At 42.8% G+C, this 11,768-nt stretch overlaps 1 protein-coding gene and 1 long non-coding RNA gene across 2 annotated transcripts in view; one reads left to right on the plus strand and one right to left on the minus strand.

The window, feature by feature from the left end:
• LOC309702206 (protein NLRC3-like) overlaps window positions 1–11,768 on the plus strand; it is a 361,701-nt gene that overhangs the window by 46,159 nt on the left and 303,774 nt on the right. The window lies entirely within an intron of this gene.
• On the minus strand, window positions 7,520–9,430 carry LOC309702440. The gene is made up of 4 exons (XR_014275481.1): window positions 9,333–9,430; window positions 8,460–9,042; window positions 8,277–8,370; window positions 7,520–7,938 (listed from the first exon to the last, which is right to left on the minus strand). It is a non-coding gene; the product is annotated as an uncharacterized lncRNA (long non-coding RNA).

Here is an 11,768-nt window from a genome sequence, read left to right on the forward strand (position 1 = left end):
CATTGTTGTTCAGCTTCAGAGGTTTGCAGGAATGAACTGATGACCAGAAACAGCTGCAAAGTCCAAGAAAATACCAGCTGGAGTTCAGCTGCATTTGAAGAAGTCAAAGAAAAGTAAGGATGGCAAAGGGCGACGTTTTCTTCCAAAGAGCTGCAAACATGGTCGACGCCTCATTAGAAGAATCATCTGGACATTTGTGAGGAACTCTAACCAAGAAAGCAACGTCACACAGATCCAACAGACAGTTTCCATGACTGCAAGTGTTCAGTGTAAAAATGCTACATTGCATTATTGCATCCTCTCACCACAGGAGGCGCTGTTGGCACCACTGATTGCTGATCAGCTGTTCTCTGATGATCTGATTGATACTGTGAATAACGGGACTCACTGAACTCTGTGACACAGTGAAGATTACAGAGTTTAACTTCAACATCTGACTGACGTCACACAGACAGAAGGATGAACCAGTGAGGCACAGAACACCATTACTGGAGATACTGGATCAGCTCCATGTGAACCTCTGATGGAGAAGCTGCTGAGCCAGAGAAACATCAGGACATGACAGCAGCTGCACTTATCTAACAACATGTAGCAGAGCTGATCTATGTTAGAGGATCTATCACAGCAGCTGAAGCCAAAGTCCAACACTGGATACCAGCTGAGCCTGTGCTGAGTGTAGTGTTACAGGAAAAGGGCAGAAACACTGGTAGCTCCCAGTGATGCTGACTGGGGCACAGAGCTGAATGATGCAGCATCAGGACACTGTTTCAGTCTGACTGACAGAGAAACCTGTAGCTGTATCTACATGTGAGGCAGAGGCCACACAAGCAGCTTTCTATGTTTCACAGTGACTGAGATCTTCAGTGGGGGTGGACATGCTCCTGTACAGACCTCTGAGGAGAACCAAGGTGCAGTCAAAGAGTCCAGTCTGTCCTCACAGATGTGAACATGTGCTTTCATCAGGTCTGCTGTCAGCTAGCAGGCTCACATCAGAATCACTGTTCCTGAAAAACACAGTCTGTGTGACATCATCAGTCAGCTGATGGTCCCAGATCTGAATGGTTTCTGTCTCTACTGAGGAAGTCAGAGAATATCACTGAGGTGTGGATCAGGTCTGAGTGAGCTGTGGAGGGACAGCTTTAAACAGTCCACAGGTCTCACGTCCTGCTCAGTCTGGTAGCAGATACCTCGTATTGTTCCAGATGTGCTGACATCAGCAGCAGCACAGCTGTGTGATACCATGAATCTCAGTTATTGATCCAACACACAGTAAATACAAAGATCAGGATTTCTGAGAGTAATCATTATGAGTCTGAACACACGATCACTGAATGTTAGTCTCCACAATAATAAGCTAACACAAGCAAACACAGCTTTCAGCTCTTATTTTGAAACTGGCTTATTTAGAGAGCTGTGATGTGAGCGTGCCTGGCTCTGAGGCACTTGGGTCAGCCTCTGTTGTTTAGAAGTGTTACAGACTGTGAATGACACAGACCTGTCAGTTTCCATGTTTGTCTGTAACACAGCTCAGGGCTCCATGCTGAACGCATCCATCCAGTGTTATTGATCCAGGACTGATACCAGCATTGGGATCAATACTACAACACACAATCACATGTGTCCACGTGATGCAGTTTGAAGAGCAATCAGATGTCTCTGTATGAGGAGGCGGGGTCACAGGAGGTTCACAGAAACTCTGCAGCAGCATCATCAGCTCACATGGAAACTTTGATGATTCACTTCTGTGGTGTTTTTACAGAAACACGTCACAAAATTAGCTCCACCTGTTTTGTGAGCTTTGAGTTTCTTGTCTTCATCCTGGATTCTTGTGTTGCTGTTTTTACACACAGCAGATATTTCCTGGTTGCTTCCTTGATGACCACATGAAGCTTTCTGAAGCTTGGATTGAAAACGCTTCATTACTCAAAGCTTTCCAACACAGGCCTCTGTGCTGCCATCTGGTGGACAAACATATGAAGTGCAGCGTGAAGCTACAAATGAAACTGCTTCAGCTACGTTTATATATAACATACTATAACCTATATAATGTGGAGATCAGGGAAATTAGTTTGTTGCTACTGTTAATAATCATCATCATTACCATTGCATTGATAATATAATCTACAGCATTGATATTGCATTCAGATGTTTAAACATTTTGGTACCCAATTAGCCTTTACTACAGGTGCAGTTATAACCACTTTAAACTGTTGAGTTGAATTTATGATCTTAAATGCTTTTGAATGCTTGTTATAATCTTAAGTGTGTATGGGCTGATTCTGTTGATTCTGAGGACACTCTGTGCAAAGTCTTGACAGGAAACTGCAGGTTTGCAGAGCGTGCTTTTGCAAAAGTGAAACTAAAAGCAGAGTGTAAGTGCAGCTGATTCTGAGGAGCTGTTTGGATGATGCTATTTGAATAACCAGGTTGTTCATTATTATCTTTTATACTTTTATATTCTTTTATTAAGCTTCTAGTAGAGGTTCTTGATTAAAACATTTATTCAATATACTACATATATAGTTTTAGTAAACTGCTGACACATTTGAGAGTGGCCTCTGTTTGACTGCGAGTGTTAGTAGGTGAGAGGTGACACAGAGTGCCAAGTGAGGTCGTGACACACACACATAGTAGATACATTCAGTTATAGGTGAGAGGTTAATCATGTTTGCTTGCAACTGCGGGCGTGCAGAAGTGGTATCTTACTGCAGAGCATGGTCTGTGGTTTTGGAGAAGCGGAAGTCAAAAGGTTGACAGGAAACATCTGCCATGAAGATAGAGATAATGTTCTTTTCAAACTGTGTTAAAAGTCATTGTGGTTTTGATTTGACGTATGTATGTATGTATCTGTGTGACGTTGAAGGGGCGTCATTAAATCCAAACCCCGATGGTATAAAATATCTGTTTATGCTTTGATTAGTCGGAGATCAGCGCTGTCTGCGTACGGCGCTGGTCCCCCCACGCCTGTGTTCATTAAAATCAATTGTTTGACCAAGCTCTTCTGGACCTGGTTGTTTGTACTCTCCTTCCTCAATATTTGAACCTTAACAATAACTATATGTATAGTGTATTATGTAGGTGTTAGAGCTGGGGGTAGAACTGCTGATGGCCTGGTTGTTATTTATGTTCCCCATGGTTCACCAGCTCTCACACAACATCAGCACCAATGATCCACGTCCTTATAAACCTCTGAATCAGGTCCTGAAGCTGTGACGTCCTGAGTGAAGACCTCACTGATCACATGACTCTGGTCACCTGGACTCAGTGTTTCTTAAGCAGTGTGCTGGGTTTTTAAAAATACGTGGCTGCTGCCTGATGTTGGGCCCACAGAGGAAGACGACTCACTCGCTCTTCTTCACTTCCTCCTTAAACATGTGGAAGGAGAGCAAAGTGCTGCCAGACTCTTATTTCTGACAGGAACAGAAGAAACCACAGCAAACTGGTCCAGTTCTTCATCTTCATCACAATCTGTTTATTTCTGATGGTGTCTTCAGTCTGAGGTTTGAAGTTTCCATGTCTGTGTGATGTGTGGTGTGAAGGCTGCTGGTTAAACTGGGACTCACTGTTTAAAGCACTGAGTGCTCATAGAGAGATGCTCCATGAGTCCCAGTACAGACTACAAACATGGTGGAAACTTAGCTTTGATATCCACACACTCTGCACGTCTGTGAGTAACTGTGATGAAGATGTGCAGAGATCTGTGTCCAAGCAGGAGAAAGACTGTAAAGACTCTGTGCTTCTAACAGCCTCTGTTAACATATGTGAGGCTGTTTGTTGTTGTTGCCATGGAGCTTTGCACTGTTTGGGTCAGCAGGTCATGTGATCAGGTTTGTTCTGCTGGACGATGGTTCAGTGTCAGGTTTGTTTGCATTCATCAATAAATATCTAAATAAATCAAAGACTCCATGTTTGTTCTTTCATCATGTGACCTCTGCTCATCCATCTCTGTGTGTATCAGGATACATTTGGTTCATAATACACAGAAAAATCAGAGTTATTACCTGTAATAAATGTGAAAGATTCCTGCAGTGATAACCAGGCAGGACTGAAACACATCCAAGCTGTCACCACGGTAACAGCACCGCCCATCCACAGGTGAGGAGAGGAGCAAAAAGAGGGACTTTGACCATTTTATACTAAAAACACTCAACTAATGTTTCTAATATGAAACAAATAAGCCCACATTAATGTGAGCGTTTATTAAATAATAATAATGATGATTTCCTCCTGATCTCATTTCCACAGCAGAGAAAACTGTGGTGTATATTGAGGTGGAGGGTGTGGTCTGTGGCTCAGGTGTAGAGTGAGGGTGGGGTGCACCACAGCAGCATGCTGGGACTGCTGAGGGTGGAGGAGGGAGTGATGATGACATCAGAGCTGCAGCACAGAGACCAGTGAACACACAGTCTGTTCATCTTTGCATAGATACAATATACAGCACAATATTGAATGACAGACACGCTGTGGGAGCTTCCACAGATACACTGACGTCAGCATCCAGAGTCCTCCTGCTGCTCCCCCCTCAGAGCCCCGTGATCAGCACCAACACATTCAGTTAGATGACAGAGTCCAGCTGCAGCTAGAATCAGCTCCCCTCTGTGAACAACAGCACAGCGTCAGTGTTTCACACTCAGTGAAAGGAGGAAACAGCAGAAGAACACCATGTGTGCTACGTTTCCCAGGACACACTACAAACTGCACAAATACAGAGCAGCACGTGGAAGGACCTGGAGCTGCATTTACAGAGCTGCAGACAGCGTGATGTCCTGTATGGACAGGTGGAAGGAAGCAAGTCCTCAGCTGGAACACTCGTGTTTGTCCACAGACAGGAAACACAGCAGGAAACTTCCTCACAGAAGTGCAGCTCATGGATAACACACTTCCTGTCAGTCAGAATGAGGCTGCAGCCAAACACAGAAAGGTGTTTTTGTCCAGATGAGCCCAGAGAAGAAACACGAGTGTTCACAGACATCAGAAGCTCAGAGAGGTGAAACATGAGGTTGGAGTCCTCGTCAGCATCCAGAAGAGCTGCTGTGAAACCCTGAGTACTCATGACAGACTCTGATGGCACAAACACATCATGATTCAAACAGAAAGACAAACATGGAGCTCCTGATCCTCCTGCATGAGAACAAGCTGACATGAGCGCTGTGTCTGAGAGTGTCTCCCTGTCACAGTGACAATAACACAGCTGCTGCTCACAGTCATTAAACTGACCTGAGGTCAGCTGTGCTCCTTACATATGAACCATGTGACCTCACATCAGTGCTGTGGATGACTGTAGTCATAGAAGAGTAGAGCTGTAGCAGGTGGTGTGAGGAGGAGGTGGTGTATTCTAGTTAACGCAGTACTGAAACACTCCAGCAGAGGGCGCTGTTAAGTCCTTATTGTAACACAGTTACTGTGTGCAGTTAGACTTCATACATAATCTGCACTTATTTCCATCAGACATGCTGTCAGTAAATGATTGGTTTCTATACATTTCTAAACACAAAACCTCTTCACCCTTCTAACATGCACATTTAAACAAATAAATGGCAGTATTGATGAAAAGAAACACATTCAACAAATCCATTTAAACCTTAAAACAAACAAAAGGAAGCATCTCTATGGACAAACAAACCCCTCCACTTGGTTTGACCCATGACATCTGCAGGACTTTAAAATGAGGAAATGCCGGGCGGGCGTTTCCCCACACCTGACCCTCATGAAGACTGAAAAGACAAACAAAGTAAGAACAAATGACTTAATCTGTAACATAATAAAATGTAAAGAAACATGTAACTGAGTATTCAGCTTCATTTGCAGAATGTTTGATTTGCCAGCAACTGAATGCTTCCACACACAAACCCGGCATAGTGAGTGAAGCAATGTTACTTAACAAATAGCAAATCATAGCAAATACATAGAAACAGAATAATGTGTTTAATATGCAAAAGAAGAAGAAGAAGTAAACACATATGGGACAAATGGAGACCATTGCAGCTCATCCACCAGTGGGGTAAAAAGAGCAACCAAGAAAGTGGCAGCCTGCACGGCCACAGATGTGCTGGAGGAGCTAGAAGCTCTACCCATGGAGAAACTCCTGGAGAACCTTGCTAAGCCTAACAGGGGACAGGTACTTCTGCCCAACCTGGCAGCCACAAAGTGAACTCATTTAGGTAAAGATAACCACATGCACCTAACCAGCCTGCACCAGCCTGACATTTCTTCCTCCTAAGTAAAAACCAATGGATGGATTGAACTTAGAGTCTCAGCTCAGTTTTCTATTTTGACCACCTACACCCCAAGATACTCTTTTAAAAAGTGTTGTTTTCAGATCCCTTTGAAGTTCATAAAGGGCCTGTTCATTTTCATTCAGATGTTTTATTACATAAATGTTACTGTTTTCTTTTGATTTATGCTCCCACTACACTGCACCTCTACAAACAACAATGCCACGGACTGTCAGCTGCTTTTACATGCTGTGAACATGAGTAGGTTTGATCAGAGTTTCAATTATCAAAGAAAAGACAAACTGAGCAAAAAGAAGGAAAAAAAGACCAACTTCTTCCCAACTGACAAGAAAAATACTCGTCATGTTTTCATAATAAAGGATCAGGCTCCCCATTTATGACAGCTTGGACCAATAATGTATGTTACACTGATGCTACTGTAGAGACAGGGTCAACATCTCTATTTAAATATAATTAATATACAAAACACAATGAAAGTTATACATGAATTATTCATTATTTTTACTATTGATAAAATTCATGTATACTAATCAAAGTTATACATGAGTAACGACATTATTAATAATGATTAATAATAATTCTAATGCCAACATGATGACTGTTCATAGCTCCTGCTTTGAAATACTGAACTTAAACATTGACCTGATGAAAGATCACAATTCACAGTGGCCCACTGTCAGAATCATTCTGAATATAAACTCATCGAGTTAATCTGAACCTTTCTCAAATGTGCTGTGAATAAATGCTGCTGCAAGCCACTGTGGGAAAGCTGTGTTATTATCATGGAAACATCTGTGACACAGAGGACGAGGACACAAAGGGACGACACGCAGAGGCTGTGTTAAAGTCAAAAATCCAAATCTTTAGTCCTAAACAGGCAGTGGTTACAAACAGGAAGACGAGCAGTCCATTAAACAGTCTACAGGGTCAAACATACAGAGAATTCAAACAGCTATTAAAAACAAATAACTGGACACTGAAAAACTTCAGTGATGTGTGAGGCACCAAAGCTGAGTATATTCAATGAATTCTCTTCAAATACAAAGACAGAAACTCCTACAGGCAGCATGCAAACTGAGCAGGATACACAAAGATCAGAGATTACAAAATAAATCAGAAAAGATTTCAAACTTACTGAGAGCAAGGCCTCTGTTACAAATCTGTCTAATAGAAAAACATGCTGTACAGATACAATACGCTCAGTGTTCATGGTCATTTAAAAACTGGCTCTACCTGAACCACTTCAATATTTTATGAAGTCACTGAGTCGACCATTTCTACAGTTTGTTTCCTTCATTGCAGTTAGAGTGCGGCTGGTAAGGATGAAAACACACACAGAGCGTAAATTGTCTTTGTTAGTAACAAACGTCAGCAAAGAAAAGACAAAACACACAAACACTCTCATGATATTCATGAATCATTAGAAAGCATCCAAACATTCTGCTCGTGGACTTTTACAGTCTTATTTGCACTCGCTCATCTTCATAATCATCCTGATCAATACATGACAGGGGAGGCTTTGAGGTAGGCGGGGCTCTCTGCTGATGTCAGCATGAAAGGCAGGACCAGCGTCTGCCACATGTTGGTGAAACATCACAGTACACTGGCGTGGTTTCCTTTCCAGATGTTGGACGTTTGACACTTCAACGTTGAGGCCAACAAGAAGACACAGTTTTGGGTCGGGTTGCTGCAGGGTTTCTAACTGAGCAAAAGCAGAAGCACACAGACCAACAGGGATCAGATGCTGAGTGTTAGAGGAACATCTGTGCTGATCACTGAATGCTGCTGTGGTCTCTTGTTGAAGTTGGCTGGTGGGACAGTCTAATAGTGATATCCTGCCCATCGGAGGAACACTTTTAAAAACACATGCAATACTTTGTTTGTATTACAGTCACAGTTTATCTTATTTTTGTCCTTTAAAAGTGTTGCTGTACTATAAAGTCCTATAATTTGAGGCTAAAATGGCTCAGAGAGTCTCTCTCTCAGAGGATCTCCTTTGAAAGTGGAGACGGCTTTATCCGCTGATCCACGTCACTTTACCTGGATGTTTTCTTTGAAGCTGGATGAAGACTCCTCTCCCTCACTCCTGCTGCAGCTGTGTGGTCCAGTTGGCCTCTGAGGTCACAGTCAACATCTGTAGCAGAAGAGGGGAAATAAAAGTCCAGGTTACCAAAACTGGGAGCTTTTCCAAAATAGAGCGTAACTGGACTTTTTCAGCCTTACAGGCAGATAGTCGTCTGAAGCTGCAGCTTTTTCTTTTTAGCTTTTTCCAATCTCTGCTCTCGGCTTTCTTTGAGAACATGTCTGCTTTCTTGGCATGGGTCTGTCTGCTGTTGGTGAAGAGACTAAATCCACATACTCGCTACTAAGATCTCCTCAAGTAGTCTCAACCAGATTACAGTTTAAGAGTAAATGTCTCCTGAGAGTTTCACCTTGGGGAGATGCTGTCTTGCTAACATGCAATCATGAGCATTAATCTATGAGGTGAAAAAGTCATTTTAAAAGCTCCAGCCACAAGTTTTATTTCATCTGTGTTTTGGTCAGAGTCCCATCAGACCTCCAGAATGGTGTCAGAGTGTTTTCTATCCACGTGATGAGCACAGGCCTCAGGTCCAGACCTCCACGGGCACCATAGCCTCTTTGGAGCTAATAGGTGCAAGAAGGTTTTGTTGGGATAGGAACTGAAGAGGAAACTGACGAGGAAGGCAAGGATCTTCTTCAGCTCCTCCGAGCCGGGACCTCTTTGTGTAGGCCAGCATTGGCCAGGTAGCCCTCCAGCATCGCTGGATGGCCGACAGTGGAAAACCTAGAGGAGGAGGAGAGAAACAGCAGCTTGGAGCATGTCTTTATACTGTTTAGTTTTTAGAGCCACAGACTTTCTTTTAATGTCATTGTTCAGGATCTATGACTGATTATGTATTTATTGTATTCCTCCATGACTGTGTGACAGCAAGTGGAAAAAACCAGCTTCACCTTTGTTGATATGCTTGTAATTTTAATATTGATTAAATGGCCCATGAAATAATAGAAAGCTCATATATGAAAATGTATTTTAAGAAGTAAAATGTTAATCTGAGTACAAAGGAGTACACTCACCTTCTGGTAGATGGAGGTGTAGCGAGCGCTGGTGAACGAAGAAAACAGCGCTGGTGTTTTCTTCGTTCTACCCAAAAAGGAAACTAGCGCAACTTGTAAGCGAACTTGACTTTCAAAATAAAAGCACAAAGCACCAAAACGTTGACTACAAAAAACAAACAGTAATGTACAGCTTAAACAATTTAAAATCATGACATGGATCTTGACAAGATAAAGAAATAATCCAAATTATATACAATGTCATCATGCCAACAGTTACAACATCGATGGAGGATCTTTGTAAGCGCTGAGGATCGTCCTGATGGACAGAACAGAAGGAGAGTGAGACAAGTGAAGATATACTAAACAACACTGTGACATGAACTGAGCCACACACAGTTTGATTCACAGGTGATTGACACATTATTTGACCACAAGTGTCTGTGAAGGTTCTCAGTCATCCAGGTCATCATAGTCAAAGGAGCCTATTTGCCGAATTTAAAGTCAGAAAAGAGGCACAGAAAAGAAGATCAGACACCAGCGAGGGAGGATAAGAAAGACAGACGCAACAACATTGTCATCCCCTATGTAGCCGGTGTATCAGAAAAACTCAGGAGAGTTTTCTCCAAGCATGACATCCCGGTGCATTTCAGACCCAACAACACGCTCAGACACAAACTGGTTCACCCGAAAGACAAAACGCCAAAACACAGACTTAACAATGTGGTGTGTGCTGTACAGTGCAGCGAGGGATGACCAGACCTCTACATTGGAGAGACCAAACAGCCACTTCACAAGCGCATGGCACAACACAGAAGAGCCACCTCCACAGGACAAGACTCAGCAGTCCATCTGCATCTTAAGGATAAAGGACACTCTTTCGAGGATGCCAATGTTCACATTTTGGACAGAGAGGACAGATGGTTTGAAAGAGGAGTGAAAGAAGCATCTATGTCCACTGTGAGCGACCATCTTTGAACAGAGGCGGGGTTTACGACACCAACTCTCTGCCATCTATAATCCAGTTTTGAGATCCTTCCCAGACGCCTTAACGCCCACTCACATCCTGGGCCATCTGACCTCAGGAAATCACATGATAAGGTGGGGCCAGGTTTCACAATGAACACACCCGAAACTCTGGCTGATTGGGGCCCACACCCAGTTTCACACCTTGGCTCAGGCGATTAGAGGATCATCAGGGGGTCCTTTTGTCCCTCTGTGGGGGGTCACTCCCACTAGGTTTATATCTGGGACTCTCCACCATTTGACCTTAGAACTGAAGAAGCTTCTCGGATGAGAGGTGAAACGTCTTCAAGTAACTTAAAGAAGTCCAGACGCTTTTCTTTGCAAGCTCCTTTGACATTTGACCACAAGCAATCTTTTCTGGTTTGACGCCGTCTTTGTAGCCAGAAACCAGCTCTCTCCTCGGCTTCCTCCACTACACGCTTCCCCCACGCCAGTCTCCTCCGTCACTATAAAGGGGAGAGTCATGAGCTCCATCACCCTCACCTGTGCCGTCCAACGTCCCGCCACCAGCCTCCACTGCAGCAGGCCAGAGACCACACCCCTGCCACAATAAGTAAAAGTATATCCTTGCTGTACCCTTAATGCTAAATGTGCTAAATTAACCGCTGCCTTTGCCCCTTTGGGATTATTCTTATGTCACTGGGATGTTGACCTTTGACCTTCACATTAGAGAGATGGGCAGACATAATTAGTGTATGAATTTTAAAGTAACAGGTAATAAAGAGAGTGTAGCAAATGTAGTCAGGTTTATTACTCTGTATCACACGAGTGCCCGAGGGAGGCGGGGCTGACTGGGGAGACACAGGAAACAGAGAGACAGGGCTGACTCGACATGAAACGATGAAACGTGGGACACGGGAACAGAAACTAAACACAGGCTGAAATGAACACTGAGGGAGGGAGAACTAAGATTACTGAGAGCCTGATAAATAAGAAGAACAAAAAGCAAGAAAAACAAGAGTCAAAGAAAAGCAAAAACACAAAGCATTGGGCCAGGACCCACTGCTGTGACATTTATATGTGATAAAAACATTAAAAACTGCTCAGATGTTGAAATCTTTCTACGTATACTTTAGGTTCAGCTCTCCAGCCTGGCATTTGGTTAAGCATGATTCAAACATTTGATTTTGTTTAACTGGTTTTAATTATAGTTACTTTTTGTGAACATTTGTTGCAGCATTTAAAAATACATCATTTATTTTCAAACTTTTATTTGATTTAGAGCATCATATTTGACCAACGTAAATGTTTTAATTTCATATAAAATAACTGAAGCAGTGAACTAAATATCTGAAATCTTTCCTTCCTTAAAAGTTATAATCCTACTTAAGTTATAGTGCAAACGCTTAAGCAACAAATATACTTGATGCTAATTAATTAATATTTCCCTTTGATGTTGCAACTATGCGGTCTCTTCTGTCTTTAAACAAA

Source organism: Aulonocara stuartgranti, assembly GCF_965226115.1.
Source record: "Aulonocara stuartgranti genome assembly, chromosome: 3".
Classification (NCBI taxonomy): domain Eukaryota; kingdom Metazoa; phylum Chordata; class Actinopteri; order Cichliformes; family Cichlidae; genus Aulonocara; species Aulonocara stuartgranti.